The sequence below is a fragment of the Amblyomma mixtum genome, chromosome 3 (assembly GCF_055824585.1).
Source record: "Amblyomma mixtum isolate Tamu chromosome 3, ASM5582458v1, whole genome shotgun sequence".
Lineage (NCBI taxonomy): Eukaryota > Metazoa > Arthropoda > Arachnida > Ixodida > Ixodidae > Amblyomma > Amblyomma mixtum.
This window is the reverse complement of record NC_143014.1, coordinates 286,378,360-286,400,528: the sequence shown is the minus strand read 5'-3', so window position 1 is coordinate 286,400,528 and position 22,169 is coordinate 286,378,360.

Genomic DNA, 22,169 nt, shown 5'->3' with positions numbered 1-22,169 from the left:
TAAGGAGCAAAATCTTGTAATTTGCCCCTCCCCCCCCCCCTAACTCCCCGTCCTCCTTGCGATTTGCCTGTGCGCAATTTGATTTACATTATGTGGCTATTACCAGAAATCGACTGTTAATTTGAGACACCTACGCCTTGCAGAAGGGTCCTTAAGTCGGCGCTATATATAAAATTTGCTTTAAATATTTAAGCCAAATTTATTTGCTGATCGTAACGAAAATGAAAGGTGCACATATATTTTCCCACGAGCTAATACGGTTCGAAAGGAATTTTGTAATGTTTTTTTCAGCCAGTATGGCGTTGTTTGGCGCCGAGTAGTCCACGCTCATCTAAACTGCTCTTCGCAGCGCCTCATTGCCTTTGGCTTTCGGTTGCCAATCCTGTTCCCAGCGCGGGGGCCGCATGTCGATGAACGCAAAATGGGAAAACGGGTGTAAACTGGGCAATGGCAGTGCACGCTGAATGACCCTAGTTGGAGGGGGTGAAATTTGTTGGGAGCCCTCCATAATGGCGTCCCTCATAACCAACGAGGAGCTTCGGAGCTTAAACGCCACATAGCACCAAAATGACAAATTACACATCAAATTCAAAATGTTTTTCTACACAAGAAAGCTCTGCGAAAAAATTTAAATGCAGACTACGACGCACATTATATGACGTTATTCGCTCGGCATAGCATTCAACATGTTCATATTTAATGCAATGTAAAATCTTCGCAACATCAATGAACCGCCCTATTCTAATTACACAAATCTTATTCCTAAAAACAGATGAACGTAAAATTTGGACACATCTACCTGAAATGCAGAAATTACTACACATTAGGTGAAATCATTGCAAAAATTCGCTCATATTTTTTGCGCATCAACAACTTAATGATCAACTGAAAATTTGGAATAATTTAAAATGCCAAAGAGAGGTACACTTCCTCAATTTAATTACATTTATGCCTTACTTATGTACAACTTTACCTTCACAGATTTCTAATATAACGGATTAACGAAGCATTTAATTGATCAGGCCTAGTACTTTTACCGTTACTGCTACTGCATTTTCATTTCCTTGGTGCTTAAAAACTTAGTTTTTGTTACGTGCGCGTTATCATCCAAATGAAAACTAATACTATGGTTGAACTAAGAAAAATAATTAAATGGAAAAGTGTCCCGGCTTGTGCTTATAAGTAAAAGGGGCTTACCCAAATTATAACTGTACTCTCACGCTTCGTTTTTATTTTAGTACATTTGTGCCCTTCATTGAAAATTACGCTATAGGCAGTTACACTTTCTCCTAACCGCGGTTGGGCACATCACATTCAAATTGCCTTTATCAAGGTGTGGCTAAGGCGAGCTTTCCACCGTGCTTTTTTGCATCGAGGAAAAAAAAACGTTGGAATATGAATCTGAATCTCAGAAGCTTGTGGTAACGTCCTGTGCAGCCTGCGAGTCTGAAAACATTGCTTCTAGAGCAGATTGTACAATGACGTAATCACTGCACATAGTTTCCATGTTAAAATGACAAATACCAATCCGTGTTGCTTGCAGGTTATTGGAGCAAATGTGCTTGAAGTTCATAATGGCGGGTACAGGTCTAGGAGGCCTCATTGCGAGTGGGAAAGCATATGGCATTGCTCGAGAAACATCCCCAGGATAAGTGTAGCACAAGAGATGCGAAATGAGAGTAGCGGATTGGAGAGACTTAGCAGGAGGCTCCCAAAAAATGCCTCAGATTTTCAGAGAAGTATCAGTATTAAATCTAGATATTTACCCAATCCTGGAGACGTTAACTTTAATAAGTCATGTAGCCTGTGATATTTCATGTTTTACTTTTTCTCGTGGTGTTGCAGAGTCTGTCAGTCTCAATGAAGCTCCAGGAAGAAATTTCTGTAGAGTATTAAAAAGTGCGGTTGTCTGACTATGTCTGTTTGTCGTAACTTTGCCATTTGGGGTGCCCACTAGCTCAGTCTCGGGAGAAGCCTATACAGTGGGAAGTTAGTAAACTGTCATTTTCTCGAAGAAAAAGGGAAGCGTTGATATACAAGAGTATCCCTCTACTGGCGCCCTCTGGGGTGGACGAACCATTGGCGAACGGTTGTGGCTATCGAAATATTAGTAAAAACTTGCTTGGTTTGGTTTGGGGGATTTAACGTCCCAAAGCGACTCAGGATATGAGGGACGCCGTAGTGAAGGACACCGGAAGTTCCGACACCTGGGGTTCCTTAACGTGCACTGACATCCAACAGTACACGGGCCTCTAGAATTTCGCCTCCTTCGAAATTGGACAGCCGCGGCTGGGATCGAACCCGCCTCTTTCGGGTCTGCAGCTGAGCACCGTGACCACTGAGCAACCGCAACTGCTAGTAAGCAAACAGTTGTTTTTATATGACGTTTATTTCGAAGGTATCAAGTTCAGTCTTCAATCTTGACGCTTAACCGGAGGCTCATCTGATTGGCACAACGCGTGAAAATGCAACGCAGTTTTCAGGTACCCATCGATCAGTTCTCTGCATCCTGCGAGCCGATTACGAAACTGGACGCGAGAAGGCGGCGTCAAGTACCGCAGACAATAAAGGCCGGAAGAATGGCGCAGTCGAGTGGAGTAGCTCGTTAATATATCGCATTTCTGATCAGCCACAGCAGTCTTCAGAAAGATAAGGCAGGCGCTCCACTCGCACGGTCTTTGATGCCTGGACAAGCGTGAGCGATCATTTTTTGTCAGCTTTGCAAAGCTCATCAGCCTGAGCTCAGCCTTCTTTCTTAATAGGGTAACTTTACGTCTGTTTTGCACAAAACTGTGGGGAGCATATTAAGTCCACATTCTGTAATCGTGCCAAAACAAATAGATTGTATGCTATAGACAATTAAATGACCTAATAACTATAGCTTTACAGTTATATATATATATATATCGAGCGAACGCGTTATTCGGAGGTCGTGGGTTCGGATCCCACCGGCGGCATGTGGTTGTTTTTTCTTCTGCTTTTCTAATCAATAGGCTTTAAGCGATAACATATTCAGTAATATTCTAAATCGAACAAGTGCACAAAATAAAGAAATTAAAAATGCCCTGTGTCCCTCGGTTTCTGTGGCTGTTGGCTTCTCTAATATTTATAACAAGCCCCTCAATTCCCCTTCTCTTGTTCTCTAATATATATATATATATATATATATATATATATATATATATATATATATATATATATTTATTTATATTTATATATATATAAAAAGGTTGCAGAGCATGAACTGCTTGACTGCAGAAAAGAGTAACGGCGAAGTACAGGCTTCGTTGAAGGAAACATTGTTATTTGACTCGTTGTTTTGAATCTAAATGGCGAGTCAAATAAAAATGTTTCCCTTAACGAAACGTGTGTCAGTGTATATATATATATACCGGGTGTCCCAGCAAACTTTGACCAAAATGCTGAAAAAGCAATAGCCTTCTTGAGACCTGGAATCGCGTGGATGTTAGGGTTTATCTAAAGTTACAGTATCATTTTTTTCCTCGTCCTACCTGAATAATTAATCGAGATACATAATTTAACTTTTGAAATACAACTTGAAAGGTTCAGGCATCAATAGGAAAGTTGTGGAGCTCCAAAAATTTTGTCCAACCCAGATAGACTTGCGTGGCCGTTTTTATTCGGCAGGAACGATAGCCCGTGACGTTTAAAATATAGAACGTGACAGCGCTCCGTGCACTATAATGCGCCGCGATTACAACGCTCTCATCCGTGCTTTGTAAAAAACATCACTCGCTTCGCGCCTTTCGTGCTGCCCACGACAGAGCATGCTGTTGGGCTTGGTTCCAAGAAAACCGCCATTGGGTTCTGGCGGCAGTTGAAACAAAGCGCGGCTGCTGTTTCTGCGGCGATAATTGCGCTCTCACATTAGTAGAATGCATGCGGAAAAACAATGACCATCTCGTGAGTTCGAATTTGGGAGTAAGAGCCAAACAAGCAAAGACGCATTATAACAAGCTTGATAACGTCGTGTGAATTACGCTGAAAAACGGAATCCGCGCTTTCTTCCAACTGCTGCCGAACCTACCGGCGATCATCTTGGAACCAAGCGCAACGCGGAGCTCTGTCTTGGGCAGTACGAAAGGCGCGAACGATTGATGTTTTTTACAAGGCACGGATGAGAGCGCTGTAATAGCGGCGCATTCGGGCGCGCACAGCGCGCTCTCACGAGGTATTTTTCAAACTCCGCGGGCTTTCGTTTTTCCCCGATTAAAACGGCCACGCTAAGTCTATATTGTTGGAAATGCGTGGGTTGGGCACTACTTCTGGAGCTCCACAACCTTCCACGGCCGCCTGAACGTTTCAAAATATACTTAAAAACTTCATTTGTTTATCTCCACTAATCGATATCGATATCGTCGTATTAACTTACTCCGCTCTGCAATATTCCCTCTGTAATATATATATATATATATATATATATATATATATATATATATATATATATATATATATATAATTCAGCATAAAAGGGGCGAATCTTGGCACGGTATGTAGTAGTAAGAAAGTACAGCAACGTTTAAAACACTTGAAACAATTTATTAACGTTTCGACCGTGGAACGGCTTTCGTCAGAATGTCTATATTGAAAGGGATGGCACAATAAATGTAGGTAAGAACAATGTACAGGGTAATGAACCCAAAAATTTCGATAAAAAAAGCATCAGGTGCATCGCTACAAAACGATACATAAACCACAATACACAACAGCTACGTTGCGAAATTTAGTCTATCTGCTGTGTTAGCTAAATATAATGAAGATGGTAATATACTTCGCTTATAATCAGCCCCAAGATGACAGGTCACCATCCTCAACAGCGGGAATGAAGAAGGAAGTTACACATGATCAACGAAAAACATGAAGGCATGAACAGCATACTCAGTAGAAAGAATATCTATTACTAACTCTAGAAAAGAAACTGGTGACGAACCAGAATACACTGACCTAAAAGCGAAATATTTGGGCATTAGGATGGTATGGAACTCAATTTTCCTGTGCTTTCATTTAAATCGGAAGACACTGTATTGAACTTATAGATAAGGTAAGACTCCAATATCTCCCGGCCATGATTAGTTCTAAAGACTGATTCTAGAATGGTAGCAGAAATCTGATCAAATGAATAGCCGGTGAGTTGGACATGCCTTGATAGCGGTAAGTTCGGTAGGGCTTGAACGTGGGCTTTGTGGTTGTGTAAGCGTAATCTAAAGGGGATTTCAGTCTAACCTATATATTGCAAATTGCATACGGTACACTGCAGCAGGTTGATGACATTTGCAGTATCGCAGCTGAAATCACCGCGAATGCTTAAACGAAAGAGTGAACCGGTGCTATTGACCCTGCAAGATGTGGTCATGTGCAGACATACTTCACAGCGACTCTTGTTAGATGGATGGCAGCCTACGGGTTCGGGGGAATTGGTCTTTGACGACGTTAGTATATCGCGTAGGTTTTTTGACCTTCTGTAAACTACTTTGGGTGGCTCTAAAAATATGTTCTTCAGGCGATTACTTTGCATAAGAATGTTGTAGTGCTTATTTAGGATTGTTGAAATTTTTGGAGCTGATGCAGAATGGGTCAAGACAAGGTTGGTATTAAAGTGCTGAACTGTTGGTTTATCTTCGGCAAATAGACTCGTTCGGTGTAGTCTACAGTCCGCTTAATGGCGTCATCTCTCAGTTGTGGCGGGTAATTCTGCTTAGTCAGCGAGTTACGAAGTGTAGCGCAGTTGCATTCAAAATCAGATTGTTCCGAGCAGATGCGTTTGAAGCGGACCACTTGACTGTAGGAGATGCTGGTTTTAACATGCTTGACATGGCTACTGTCAAAGTGCAGATACGTTGGCGGTCAGTAGGTTTACGGTACACTGTTGTAGTTATGCGGTCTTCGTGAAGTGAGACTGTGACATCAAGAAAATGTATTGTAGATCTAGAATACGTGTGGAAAAATGATATCGAGGGATGCACGCTGTTGAAATCGGCAATGAATGATAGGAGTTCGGCTTCGCCATGGGGCCAAATGAAAAAAAAGTGTCATCAATGTAACGCCTATAGCAAAATGGTACTAAAGACCGGCTTTCCAAAGATTTGTTTTCAAGCATCCCCATAAATATGTTTACATAATTTGGGCCTATACGGCTACCCATTGAAGTACCACTCGTCTGGAAATAAGTTTCCCTTTGAATTCAAAATTATTTAACTGCAATATAAGTTTCAGTAAGGTGGACAAAGTACAATTATCTACTGTTTTTTCTATGCTAGCTTCATTATAGGCAGTCACTTTGGCCCGGATACCATCTTCATGCGGAATGTTCGTGTAGAGCGATGTGACGTCGAGCGTGATGAGCAATGATTCCGGAGGAATAGTCAGGTCGATGACGTCAGAAAGGAAGTGCGTTGTGTCTTTTATGTAAGACGTAAATGTGGGCGGTATATTAATAATGAGCGTGTCGACGTACCGTGACAGATTTTCCGTGACACAGCCGACACCGGAAACAATGGGCCTACCCGGCATCTTCTCTTTATGAATTTTAGGTAACAAGTAGAATCTACCGGCTACCGGGCTGAGGGGGACAATTGAGCGAAACGCGTTTTCTGTAATTTGGTTGTCCTTATAAAGGTCTAGCAAAGTGTCCTTAAGAATATCTTTGAACTGATCTGTGGGGTCATAGTCCACAGGCCGATAGAAAGACTCGTCTGTTAGCTGCCTATGTGCTTCTGCAACATAATCCCTTTTGTTCATTATTACTACAGCACCACCCTTGTCAGCCGGCTTAATGATTACGTCGCTTCGAGACGCTAACTGCTCCATCGCTTTTGTCACGCGAACTGAAAGGTTCTGATGAAAAGGGATCTGTTTCTTATACAGCTGTAGGACATCTTTTTGTACAGCACTAATGTACAATTCTAAACACTTGTCACGCTGTGTTGGTGGAACCCAGTGTTTGTAAGATGGCAATGTATTGCGCGATGTGTTTGAATTAGGCTTATGAAAAAATTCTCAAAGTCGAAGGTTCCGGGCAAAATTATCCAAATCTTTCATCAACTGAAACTCTTCAAAACCACCTGTGCAGGACAAAAGCTGAGGCCCCGGGAAAGCACTTTACTTTCTTCGAAGCTTAATTCATGATCTGAGATATTAATTATATTCGAAAAATAGGGAGGACAGCGTTCTTTTTTAACCGCTAGTGCCGCCGGGAATGGAGATGGGCACTGTTTGTCACTTGAATTATGTCAGTTGAATTATTCTTTGTCAGCTGAATTATTTGCTTCCAGTCGTCCTACAACAGATCTTCACCATCCTGGAATGATTGCGCGCCTTTCAGTGAGACACAATTTTCCCCTGAGATTACCAGCACTGATACCCAACTTCATCCTATCGCTCTTCCTTCCTGCGAAGACGAATGGCCTTCATTAACGTCCAGGACTTCCGCGACTGTCTCCCGTGCTCAACCGCCTTGTGAAAATAACGGTACATCTGCCGCTACGAATGCTTCCGTGACTGTTTCTGACAGAAATAGCCACACAGCGAGCCACACCAGCACCCAACCGTCGTCAAAAAATCAGCAACCACCTCTGATACCCTTTCAAGTCGGAACAGCTACTACAGCAAAAAGCCACCGCACTTCAGCGAAACCCACGTCCAACGCATCGTTGTCAAGGAATGTGCCTTCTCCTCAACAACTGGGTGAAAAGACGAGGCCTGCTTCAGCGTCGTCAGGGGTTATGCCTTCGCCTCACCAACTGCGCGTAAAAACAAGACCGGCATCAGTCCCGGGTAGTTCTTCTAGTGGCTCCCATACTCAACCGCACAGACAAAATGGTCGCCCTGCCAAAAATGGCAAAATGGCAGCCTCTGAGCGTCACGAATACAAGCTCCGCAGCAAGAACTCTAAAGCCTCCCGGTCCAAGCGACAGCAATGACTAGCCACGTCATTTTCCGGTAACAGGGCTCCTACACACTACCCTGTCGGGTATCTAAAGCTCAGAAAAATAGCCGATAAGTGCATTCGCCACGAGTTGCATGTTGCCACCCTAAGGACCTACTTAGCCTCGTCCATAGCTCCGAAAGGCCTTCGCATAACTCTAAAATCAGCTATACCTGAAATGTCAGGAAAGAATATATCACGATAGAATACGACACTAGCAACCGCTTCGCTTGAACTTACCCGTGTTGTTTTAAAAGACTATGTATCTTACGGGAATATGTTACGTAATACCGCAAACCAACTGTGCTCTCGCTATAAACTAAGCTCTTCTGAAACGTTTGCGTTGGAAGAGTACAAAACCAAAAAGCGAGATGAACTTTGCGCCATTAAAACAAAAAAAGCTGTTACGAGACAACGTAGGCTATTTTTCCAACGTAGTTAGCAATGATCGTGAATTCATCCATAATTCAACTGACAAAGAATGCCCATCTTCTAGCGGTTAAAAAAGAACGCAGTCCTCCCGATTTTTGGAATATAATTAATATCTCCGATCATGAATTAAGCTTCGAAGAAAGTAAAGTGCTTTCCCGGGGCCTCAGCTTTTGTCATGCCACAGGTGGTTTTGGCGAGTTTCAGTTGATGAAAGATTTGGATAATTTTGCCCGGAACCTTCGACTTCGGGAATTTTTTCATAAGCCTAATTCAAACGCATCGCGCAATACATTGGCATCTTACAAACACTGGGTTCCTCCAACACAGCTTGACAAGTGTCTAGAATTGTACATTAGTGCTGTAAAAAAACATGTCTTACAACTGTATAAGAAACACATCCCTTTTCATCAGAACCTTGCAGTTCGCGAGACAAAAGCGATGGAGCAGTCAGCGTCTCGAAGCGACATCATCATTAAGCCGGCTGACAAGTGCGGTGCTGTGGTAATAATGAATAAAAGCGATTATGTTGCAGAGGCACGTAGGCAGCGTACAGACGAATCTTTCTATCGGCCTGTGGAGTATGACTGCACAGATAAGTTCAAAGATATTCTTAAGGACACTTTGCTAGACCTTTATAAGGACAACCAAGACAGCTTACTGAAACTCATATTGCAGTTAAATAATTTTGAATTCGAAGGCAAAAATTAAGTCCAGACGAGTCGTATTTCAATGGGTACCCATATAGGCCCAAATTATGCAAACATATTTATGGGGATGCTTGAAAACAAATTTTTGGAAAGCCGGTCTTTAGTACCATTTTGCTATGGGCGTTACATCGATGACATTTTTTTCATTCGGCCCCATGGCGAAGCCGAACTCCTATCATTTATTGCCGATTTCAACAGCGTGCATCCTTCGATATCGTTTTTCCATACGTATTCTAGATCTACAATAAATTTTCTTGATGTCACAGTCTAACCTAACGAAGACCGCTTAACTACAACAGTGTACCGTAAACCTACTGACCGCCAATAGTATCTGCACTTTGACAGTAGCCATATAAAGCATGTTATAACCAGCATCCCCTAAAATCAAGTGGTCTGCTTCAAACGCATCTGCTCGGAACAATCTGATTTTGAACGCAACTGCGCTACACTTCGTAACTCGCTGACTAAGCAGAAATACCCACCACAACTGATAGATGACGCCATTATGCGGGCTGATAGACTACACCGAACGAGTCTACTTGCCGAAGATAAACCAACAGTTCAGCACTTTCATACCAAGCTTGCCTTGACCCATTCTGTATCTGCTCCAAAAATTTCAACAATCCTAAATAAACACTATAACATTCTTATACAAAGTGATCGCCAGAAGAACATAATTTTAGAGCCACCCAAAGTAGTTTACAGAAGGTAAAAAAACCTACGCGATATACTAACATCGTCAAAGACCAATTCCCCCGAACCTGTAGGCTGCCATCCATGTAACAAGAGTCGCTGTAAAGTATGTCTGCACATGACCACATCTTGTAGCGTCAATAGCACCGGTTCACTCTTTCGTTTAAGCATTCGCAGTGATTTCAACTGCGATACTGCAAATGTCATCAACCTGCTGCAGTGTACCGTATACAATTTGCAATATATAGGTCAGACTGAAACCCCCCTTAGATTATGCTTAAACAACCACAAAGCCCACGTTCAAGTCCTACCGAACTTACCGCTATCAAGGCATGTCCAACTCAGCGGCCATTCATTCGATCAGATTTCTGCTACCATTCTGGAATCAGGCTTTAGAACTAATCATGATCGGGAGATTAGGGAGTCTTACCTTATCTATAAGTTCAATACAGTGTCTTCCGGTTTAAATGAAAGCACAGGAAAATTGACTTCCATACCCTCCTAATGCCCAAATATTTCGCTTTTAGGTAAGTGTATTCTGGTTCGTCATCAGTTTATTTTCTATATTTAGTAATAGATATTCTTTCTACTGATTATGCTGTTCATAGCCTCCATGTTTTTCGTTGATCATGTGTAACTTCTTCCTTCTTCATTCTGGCTGTTCATGATGGTGACCTGTCATCTTGGGACTGTTTATAAGCAAAGTACATTACCATCTTCATTATATGTAGGTAACAGAGCAGATAGACTAAATTTCGACAAGTAGGTGTTGTGTATTGTGGTTCATTTATCGTCTTGTGATTGACACTGTGAGTCATTTATCGTTTTGTAGCCATGCGCCTGATGCTTTTTTTATCGAACTTTTTTGGGTTCATTATCCTGTGCGTTGTTCTTACCTACATATATTGTGCCATCCCTTTCAATACAGACATGATGACGAAGGCGGTTCCACGGTCGAAACGTCAATAAATTGTTTCAGGCGTTTCAAACGTTGGTCTACGTTCTTACTATATATATGAAAGAAGCCAACAGCCACAGAAACCAAGGGGCACAGGGGATTTTTAATTAATTTATTTATTTCGTGGTGTTGATCAAAGTAGAATATTACTGAACATTTTATCGCTTAAAGCTAATTGATTAGAAAAGCAGAAGAAAAACAACCACTGCCGCCGGTGGGATCCGAACCCACGACTTCCGAATTACGCGTCCGGTGCTCTACCTCTGAGCTACGGCGACGGTTGTCAAATCTTCTGCTTTCGGGGGTATTTATGTTTACAAGTAACCTAACCTTGAGAGTGTTCATCAGCGCCACCCACGTTCTTAAGTGACGGACGTATAAGGTCCTGAGTTACCGCAGGTAGTGACGTAGAACGTCATCGAACGGAGAGGGTGGAAGCTGCGTGAGAACCCTCTTATGCTTCCTATGGAGTCAAGGCTGCCAGAACCGAGGCCCTCGCTAAGCAATTAAGCAAACAAGGGAAGGGGAATGAGGGGCTCGTTATAAATATGAAAGAAGCCAACAGCCACAGAAACCAAGGGGCACAGGGGATTTTTAATTAATTTATTTATTTTGTGGCGTTGATCAAAGTAGAATATTACTGAACATGTTATCGCTTAAAGCTAATTGATTAGAAAAGCAGAAGAAAAAACAACCACTGCTTAAAAACGTGGGTGGCGCTGATGAACACTCTCAAGGTTAGGTTACTTGTAAACATAAATACATCCGAAAGCAGAAGATTTGACAGCCGTCGCCCTAGCTCAGAGGTAGAGCACCGGACGCGTAATTCGGAGGTCGTGGGTTCGGATCCCACCGGCGGCAGTGGTTGTTTTTGTGCGGCAGTGGTTGGTATATATATATATATATATATATATATATATATATATATATATATATATATATATATATATATATATATATATATATATATATATATATATATATATATATATATCCAGTTAGCTTCCGTGGCCGTTCATAAAATGAACTAATTTTTCAGCTGCGATATGTATAGATCCCAACGGAAAACTTAATTGATTTTATGAACGACACGGAAGCTAACTGAACATATATATATATATATATATATATATATATATATATATTCATAGCAATACAGGTATCGTACATACTTTAATGTCGCGGCTGGTTATAGCCCGTTGCTTTCTCGATCTAGTTTTGCTTTTTTATTTTATTGATGTACACTGCTCATCGCAGTGTGTGGGCGGAACAATAAATTTCAAGTTCCAGCGATGACAAAGCGGCAGGATCTTGGCAGAAAAATCCGTTTCCCGACATGTTTTCAAGGAAAAAATTGTAATAAAGCATGTAGAATGGGGAAGGTACCTTGTTTCGAAAATATTATAAGGGCAACTTCTCGCGACTAGTGTTGGCCCGCAGCCCTATGAAGAATAATAGTGCCTTTCCCTTTTGGCGCAAAAAATCAACGCATCTCTGTGGCCGAGAAATAGCCACACTTAGTCTGGACAATGAGCGATAGCCTAGGAAATTTTCCCCATATCGCGCATTTGTTTTTTCACAACGTCCCTGGAATGACATTACACCTGGTGAATATTATAAACCGCAGCACTCTACCAGTGCGCAATCTGATGTTGCAGGCGCATATTTATAAGACGCATCGCTTACTTCAGTATAAGGGCACGGAATTTTGAAATAGATGGCTAATGTCTTTAATGCGATAGCAAAGGGTTTTCATAATGAATGTCCGGCGTCCAGTGTAACATGGATGTCTCTAGTAAATAAGAGGTACACTAATAAATAAGAGGAGAGAATATCAGCCTATGGAGAAGGCAAAAAAGGAAGTAGGGCGACAGCAATGAAGCATATGGAGAACACAGGATCTCGTAGGAGTGAACCACGAGGGAGAAGGTGATACAATGTGAGCGCGCTATTGACATCGCCTGAACAGCGAAGTCGGGATTTGTTCCGTTTGCCTAATATCACATGTACGCGAGTCTGTCGAAGCCTGCGACGTGTTGCTGGGGCGGGCTCGCTGCTCGCTGTGCAATTTGGCGGTCCTTGTTTAGATGGAACGAATCACTTAGTTAAGGAAATTTAAAGGGTTCACCACGTTCCTTGGTATCTGGCGAAAGAATGTAATAACGCCACTTCATGGTGCCCACCACGTGTGCCGGGTACGGCGAATAGCCTCTGAGTATTTTCAGATGTTTAGCGGTTACTACAACACGCCTAGCACTTTACTGCTGGGTACCAGTTGTACAATGCAGCCTTCGTAGAAATGCCACAGAAGAGAAACTCTGTGGGGGTAATCCGACCGCGGAAGTTGGCCCTGGGAGCGGGACGCGTTACCTTCGACGACTGCTGAAAAGAAGATTTGACAGAGTCTATACCCTTACCGTATCTGCACCGTGGAAGGGGCTTTTCAGGACGCGCTCCTTTGCGCAGTCATGTCCAACATTCTCGGCCGAAAATTTTGAAATAGTGAAAATTGTAAGGTACTGTAATGGAAATATTGAAGGTAATGGTCCCTTCTTCTGACATATAGCAAAATATTTCTTTTAAAGTGTTTCCATTAGTCTCGTCGTACAGTCAAAACTGCCATAGAAAACAAATGGGTAACGCTTTTCATGTCAGCAAAAACATTAATAGAAAAAAATGCAAAAATGCCGTCGGGTGATCTGCAGATATATTCATTGTTATAGCGCAATCTTGCATTATATGAAAAACATTGCGCTCATAAAATGTTTCTTGCTCAAAAATGCTTTTGTCCAGAATCGCTGGATATGGGCCGCACTGCAGAGAAATGAAGGAGCATTGAAATGCTGTTTTTGTTTGCGTACGTTAATGGCCTTCCTACTGTTTCGCTTGTTAGTAGAGCTGTGTTCGCGAAAAAAAATGCGTTTTTTTCCTTTGTCCTCCAAATGACAGTAGAAGAAGGGGTTGAGTAACAGTTACTCCCGGGGTAGCTGGAGAGCGGATGATTCCGAGAATACGGGAAGGGTCAACCTTACTTAATGCGAAAGCATTCTATGGCTATGTCGCGTCAGCAAAAAGCGTCTTCAAAACGTGTCCGCAAATTTTGTCCGCAGGATTACGTCGTTCTTTGAAGTTAAATGCGAGAGAGAGAGAGAGAGAGAGACTCTTTAATGAAATACAGAGAATTTAGCCGGCGTTTAATAATCGCTGGCATGCTACTCTGCGTATGGAAGGGAAATTGGGAGTTCAAGACAAAAGGAGAGCACTGTGGAAAAGGTTAAAAAAACGAAGATAAAATGCAGCCATGAAATGGGCACTAAGGATGCAATTGCGAGTATTGATGTAACCTATGGAATGATGGAGTGCATAGTACGACAAATGGGCTGTCGAAGTTCACTGCATGGAGACTGCATGAAGGTAACGTGCAAGTGAATTTAGAGCTTATCGAGATGTCCAATGTCTTTTAAATATGTAAATAGAAAGTTCATTGCAAGTCTCTGTTGCTTAAGGCAGGCTAAGGGACCTAAAACTTTCTCCATTGTTAGGGGCACTGGGCAGAGCTTCTGCATGCAATGCAAGATAAATGTGAGAAAGTGTGATTGTGGTAGACAATGTGTAATAAAATGTTGCCGTGGGAAAAATGTGGTTAATGAGGTGTAAATAGGGAATTAGTTGAATGTGAAAAACGCGAAAATACACTTAGATATGTCAAAATAGCCATGGTCGTTGATATAGTACATGGACGTCAGAAGAGCCACGGACGTTGACATAGCATCGCAATGGAACAAAGCTTTCGCATTTATCCAATGCGGGTCGCCGCAGTGATTTCAAAGTTTTTAAATTCCCCTCTAGCCGCGTAGTTCCCAGAGGACCTATCGATACTGAGCATTCAGTGCGGGTTTGAGAGACAAGGAAGAAGCAGCCGATTACGCCATTGCAGGTCTCTTCGCATAGGGAAACGAAGTATGACAAGCCGCAGCCGTTCGCAGTGCTGTAGCCCATCGCACTACCGCTGAGGTGCTTCTTCGGCACGCTCGCGTATTTGCGGCCTTTCTCAGATATGTTAATCCGCTCGGCATCGCCTGAAGCGCTCGTGATGTATGGAAACTTCTTACAGTGGCCTCTGGCGGTATTGCGGTTCACCGATACGGGTGATTCACTAAGCTCGCCCGTTTCGCTGTGGGGCAGCAGTTCGGAAACTTGTGCACGCCTCGGCGAAGATTCACAAATAACTTTTTCGAACAGTATTCATTGGTGCACCTTCACCTTACAAAGGCCTTATTCTCGGCTTCGATTAAGTTTATGTCGTTAAATAAAGAAGTTTCTGAATTTTGAATAGAGGCAACGTGAAAGTTTGTTTGTTAAAGAAAAGATAATTAAAATTTCCGCACTAAGCCTCTTGTTTTCTTTATTTTATTTATTTATTGATACTGCAATCCCGTAGTTGGGATTTTAGCAGGGTAGGGATACAAATTAAGCAGTTGAACAAAACAGGCAAAAGTAAACAAAAAGTAACAGTGCAAGTTGAAGCTCTTCTGCGCCGTTGGGAATGCAACAATTAAACATATACAACAGAACAGTGAAATACCAAAAGCAATAAAATCTAGGTGATATGTTGCGAGAACAACTTCAGCGACGGCTGCAGCACTTCAGTGTTAGTAAGGTTATTCTAATCGGAAATAGTTCGTGGAAGGAATCAGTATTTAAAGCAGTTATTTAGAAAGCGATAAGGAGTTAAAGTTAGCTGGTGTCGTTGTCGCGTCGCATAACCGGACGAAAAAAACAAGCAAATCGGTGAGTTCCGTTCTGTAGTGTCGCTTGATTAACTGATACATAAATTTAAGTCGTGCATAACGATTTCGCTCCAATAATGTCGGAAGTCAAGCTTGGACTAAAAGATGTGTTACTGATTTACGTCGGTAATTGTTATATATGTATCGTTCCGCCCTCTTTTGAACCTTCTCTAATTTATCCATGTTAGTTTGCGTGAACGGGTCCCAGATGATAGAAGCATAATCTGAGGTAGGCAGAACAATACATTTGTAAGCAAGTAGGCGTACAGGTGGGGTAGACAATCGCAATGCCCGTCCCAAGAAAAGCAGTTTACGAAAAGCGTTACACTTTATGAAGTCAATATGTTTATTCCAACCAAGAGTGTTAGTGACCCAGAGCCCTAGATATTTATATTCGGTTACTTCTGTCACTGTCATGCCGTTAACACAATAATTGAAAGGTAAGACTTTCTTTTTGTGGGTGATTCTCATTAGTACAGTTTTTTTCAAAATTAATGGACATTTGCCATGCTTCACACCATGCGTACATTGTTTGCAACGAACTATTAAGTAATAGCTGATCGGAAACATTTCTTACTTCTGTATAAATAACACAATCATCAGCGTAAAGTGTTATTTTCACAGAAATGTTAGCAACAATATCATTAATATATATTAAAAACAACAGAGGACCAAGAACAGAGCCCTGAGGGACGCCAGAGTGAACTGTAAGCCTGTCAGAAGAATGATCATTAAAAACGACGAATTGTTCTCTGTTTGAAAGGTAGGCTGAAATCCATTTTACTAATGGGTCGTTTTGAAGTACTGTGTTCAATTTATAAAGTAACTTTTCGTGAGTAACCTTATCAAAAGCTTTCGAGAAGTCCATAAATACGGCATCAATCTGCTTGCCATTGTTAATTGAGGAGGCAAAATCATGTATAGTTTCGACTAGCTGTGTACAAGTTGAGCAACCCCCCCCTGAATCCATCCTGATACTTAGTAAAAAAATTATTAGCTTCGAGAAAGTTTGATATGTGATTGTGAATTATGTGTTCAAGTAGTTTACAAGCAGTTGATGTAAGTGAAATAGGGTGGTAGTTCTTGATCAATCGCTTGTCTCCACTTTTATGAAGCGGTTTCACTCTAGCAGTCCCCCAGTCTCTCGGAATTTGGCCTTCATTTAAGGACCTTGTAAATAAAACAAACAATTATTTCGATGTCCACTGGGCATATCTTTTCAAAAAGGCATTAGGTATGTTCTCTGGTCCAGGTGATTTCTTTATATCAAGGTTAAGTAACATGTTTAAAATGCCATGCTCACTAATTACAAGTTCATGCAGAGGCGGCAGGAAAGCTTCAAACTTTGGAAAGATATTATTGCCATCAGTAAATACCGACTTAAAGTGTTCATTGAATACATTAGATATCGTTTGTGCATCACTGACCAGAACACCTTTGATTTCAAACTCATTATAGATCCTTGAGGTTGGGGAGACCAAACGCCAGAATTTCTCGGGGTACTGTGATATAAAGTTGGGCAAACATTCATTAAAGTAACGCTGTTTGTCAGTGACAGTGTTCTGTTTTAGTTGAGAAGTAAGCAAAATGATTTTTTGTTCCAATTCTGGAGAATGACACTTTGCTTTGTTCTTTTTCATCCGTTTCAGTTTTCTTTTTAACTACAGTGTCGCCCGAGAAATCCATGGTTCTTTTATCTCTTTTTAGCAATAACCGGCACGTGGCATTCAAAGCATTCATATATCATAGCTGTAAACCAGTCCCAAAGTTTGTTAACACTGTCATTGTTATTACAAAATGTATCGAAATTGAAGGAAAGAATGTCGACAATGGAAACATCATCAGATCGAGAGAAGTTTCTAAAATGCATTTCAGAGCAATTTTTATCCATAGTCAGGCCGGAAAGTGTTAGTAGTGTAGAGGTGCGTTTATTAGGCGTCCTCAAGAGACTGAACCGCCGTGCAGGATCTGGCAGCGTAGACGGGCGTAGCCAGCACCAAGAGAGCGGGGCAACTTCGTCGTCGTCAGGAGCAGCGTAGTGTCGGCGCATAACTTCGCTGTCGTCTGGTGCAGCGCAGTGTCGGCGCATGGCGGTAGCGGAACCTGTCACAGTTGGCACACTACAGTTTCCCCCGGGCGAAAAGGAGCCAGCCTGGCGTCTTAAGGGGAAGGAAGAACAGAGGGGTCGTAGTACGGCTTCAGTCGGTCGACGTGGACGGTTTCGCGGCCACGGCGACGCAATTCCGCAGCGGGTGCAACAGGCTCAACAATATAATTGACCGGAGATGTTTGCTTGAGAACCCGGTAGGGACCATGATACCGATGCAGCAGTTTCCGCGAATGGCCGGGAGTTGTGGGAGGCACCCAGAGCCACACAAGGGAGTCGGCAGGGTAGGAGGTAGAGGCCGCGGAAGTGTCGCGGTCATGTTTTTGCTGCCACTGGGTCTGCGTGGTAAACGAGCGAGCAAGCTGACGGCATTCTTCGGCGTACCTGGCAGCGTCGGACAGTGGCGTGCACTCGGAAATGTCGGGTCGGTAGCGAAGAAGAGTATCCATCGTGCAGGGGGGCTCGCGGCCGTACAGAAGAAGGAAGGGAGAGAATCCAGTGGTGGTTTGTGTCGCAGTGTTATATGCGTAGGTGACGAAGGGAAGAACTTGGTCCCAGTTGGAGTGGTTGGCGTCGACGTACTTGGATAGCATGTCACTGAGGGTTCGGTTGAAACGCTTGGTCAGGCCGTTGGTCTGAGGGTGGTAAGACGAAGCGGTTCGATGGATAATGCGGCACTCCTTGAGGAGGGCCTCAAGAGCGTCAAACAGGAATACGCGTCCACGGTCGCTGAGCAGTTCTTGAGGAGCACCATGGCGAAGAATCAGGTTCTTTAGAAGAAAGGAAGCCACGTCGCGGGCGGAGGCAGATCGTAATGGAGACGTTTCAGCATAACGTGTGAGATGATCCACGGCCACGATAATCCAGCGGTGACCAGCGGGAGTGGGAGGGAGGGGGCCGTAGAGGTCTATGCCAACGCGGTCAAACGGGCGGGCAGGGCAGGGTAACGGCTGCAGTGGAGCAGGCGAGATGTGAGGCGGACATTTACGCCGTTGACAGGATGGGCAAGATCGCACAAAGTGGCGAACAAAGCGGTACATGCCACGCCAGTAGAATCGGGGACGCAGCCGCGTATAGGTTTTCAACACGCCGCCGTGGGCACACTGGGGGTCCGCATGGAAAGCGGCGCAAATGTCGGTGCGTAGATGGCGGGGGATCACTAGGAGCCATTTGCGTCCGTCGAACAGGTGATTGCGACGATAGAGGAGACCGTCCCGAATAGAAAAGTGACGGGCTTGACGTAAGAGGGAACGGGACGAATTATCAGTCGTAGGACTCGAAAGGAAGTTAATAAGAGTGGCGATCCAAGGGTCTTTCCGCTGCTCGGTGGACATGTCGGCAGTGGCAAGCGAGGACAAGTCGTAAGCAGACACAGGAGCAGGCGATGAAGCACTAGGTAGCGGCGAGCGGGAAAGAGCGTCCGCGTCATTATGCTTGAGGCCAGAGCGGTAAATGACATGAATGTCATACTCCTGCAATCGCAGAGCCCAGCGAGCTAGGCGGCCTGACGGGTCTTTGAGAGAGGCCAGCCAGCACAGGGCATGGTGGTCGGTTACTATACAGAACGGGCGACCGTAGACATAGGGACGAAATTTTCTAATGGCCCAAATGATGGCCAAACATTCTCGTTCGGTAACAGAATAGTTGGCCTCCGCTTTGCTCAAGGTCCGACTGGCGTAGGCGACCACATATTCACGGAAGCCAGGTTTGTGTTGAGTGAGAACGGCACCCAGTCCAATACCGCTGGCGTCAGCGTGGATCTCAGTAGGCGCAGTCGGGTCAAAGTGGCGCAGGATGGGAGGCGAAACCAAAAGGCGGCGCAAGGTGTCGAAGGCGTCATCGAAAGCAGGCGTCCAAGCGGAGAGGTTGGAGCTGCCTGCGAGTAGCTGGGTCAGAGGAGCGATGATCGTGGCGAAATTCAAGATGAAGCGACGGAAGTAAGAGCAAAGGCCAACGAAGCTACGGAGCTGCTTCAGTGAGGTGGGCTTCGGAAATTCGGCAACTGCACGAAGTTTGGCGGGGTCCGGAAGAATGCCGTCTTTAGAGACTACATATCCTAAAATGGTGAGTTGTCGGGCAGCAAAGCGGCACTTTTTCAAATTCATCTGGAGCCCAGCGTCAGTAAGACAAGTCAGAACGCGCTCCAGGCGGATGAGATTAGAAGAAAAGACCGCAGAAAAGACGACGATGTCATCGAGATAGCAAAGACAACTCTCCCACTTGAGTCCACTAAGGATAGTGTCCATCAGGCGTTCGAAAGTTGCCGGGGCGTTGCAAAGGCCAAACGGCATGACGTTGAACTCATATAAGCCGTCAGGTGTTATGAAGGCAGTTTTTGAGCGATCAGCGTCAGCCATGGTCACCTGCCAGTAGCCTGACCTCAAATCCAGCGAGGAGAAATACTCAGCTCCCTGCCAGCAGTCCAGGGCCTCATCGATTCGTGGCAGGGGATAGACGTCCTTGCGTGTGATGTTGTTGAGCCGGCGGTAATCAACACAGAACCTGATGGAACCATCTTTCTTTTTTACCAACACAACAGGAGACGCCCAGGGACTGTGGGAGGGCTGTATGAAACCCCGACAGAGCATGTCGTCCACGTGATCAGAAATGACGCGGCGCTCAGAAGCCGAGACACGATAGGGGCGCTGGCGAAGAGTGGCGTGTATACCGGTGTCGATGGTGTGCGCAACGACAGACGTACGGCCCAAGGCAGTCTGAGGAAGATCGAAAGAAGAACTGAAGCGCTGGAGGAGGGCGACGAGTTGATCACGTAGCGCGGGTGGAAGGTCGGCGTCAATGGCACGGTGGAAGATGTCGGAGGGCGGTGGATCATTCTTAACATCACAAGAGCTGAGCACATCGACATCGAAGGAAGCGGAGGTATCAAGAATAGGGTAGGGAAGGCAGGAATCAAGTTCTTCAATACGCACGAGGGATTCACCTCGGAGCACTGCTGACGGGCACGAAGATGGGTTCGAGACGTAAATTGCACTTTGTCCATGGTCGATCGTCAGAACAGCAAAGGGAAGCAGGAGGCAGGGATAGCGGGAAGCGGTTTCGGAAGGCGTGAAGAAAACAGTTGAATGAGGGACGCCGACACAGGAGAGCGGCACGAGGGCAGCAGAAAACGGAGGAATGGCGGTATCAGTCGCGACCACAAGTTTGGCAGACTGCGTAGGTACGTCGCAAAAGGGAGCGTCACACAGCGGAGAAAAGGCGATTTCAGCTCGAGCGCAGTCAATAACGGCACGATCAGTCGAAAGGAAGTCACATCCCAGGATGATGTCGTGTGAGCAGTGAGACAGCACAATAAACTCGATGGTGTACAAAACATCTTGAATGAGGACACGGGCCGTACATGCGGCTGAGGGATGAATGCGCTGTGATGAGGCGGTGCGAAGCGAAAGGTCAGAAAGTGGGGTAGTCACTTTGCGGAGTCGGCGGCAGAGAGCTTCACTTATGACAGATACTTCAGCGCCCGTGTCGACGAGGGCGAGAACCTTGGCACCTTCCACGAACACTACGATTACATTAGCGGGACGACACGGAGGACTTGAGGAGTTCGAAACAAGCGCAGTTCTTGCCCCCGGAAGTGCGGCTGTTAGTTTCCCTCAAGCGCGGAGCTAGAATGTCGCAGCATCGGAGAAGGGGAACGGCGTCGAGGGGAAGGCGATCGGCGAGTGGTGTAAATTTGGCGATCAGGGGAAACAAAGGGGGGACCAGGTGGGCTTCTCGGCGAGGATAGTTCGGCATCGTACGGGTAGGAGCACAGATCAGGTCGAGAAGGCGGAAGGCGCTGGCGGCAAAGCCGCGCGACATGGCCGGGCAGGGCACAGGCGTAACAGATGGGTCGGTTGTCCGCAGTACGCCAGGGATTGGTAGGATGTGGGCGAACCTATGAGAACGGAGCTTGAGACGGGGGCTCAGACGGCGGCGGAGGACGGAAAGAAGGGGCGGCCTGGTGGGAATCGGGTGCCGGCGTATGTCGTGGCCTGGCCACCGCTTCGGCGTACGTCAGGGGTGCTGTCACAGGCGCGGGCACAGGGCTGGACTGTAGCAGATCAGCGACTTGGTCTTGCACGACACGGCGAATGGTAGGAGCCAAAGACGGGGTCGAGTCAGGAACTTGGCGGGCGGGATCTTGAAAATGGGATATGAGGAACAGCTGGCGAGCGACCTCTTCACGAACGAAGGCTTTGATTTGGTTGAGAAGAGGGGAGTCCTCAAGAGTAGTACCGCCCAGGGCCAGTGTGGAGAGGGCTTCGTCGCAGACACCGGCACGCCGTGTAGAAGCGCGCTGCTTGCGGAGGTCGTCGTAGCTCTGGCAAAGCTTAATAACCTCACTGACGGTGGTGGGATTTTTCGCGAGGAGCATCTGAAATGCGTCGTCAGCGATGCCTTGGAGGATATGGTGGATCTTGTCCGCTTCTGGCATGGCGGCGTTGACACGTTTGCAGAGGTCAACGATGTCCTCAATGTAACTTGTGAAGGTCTCGTCGGTGTGTTGAGCGCGGTCCCGTAAGCGCTGTTCGGCACG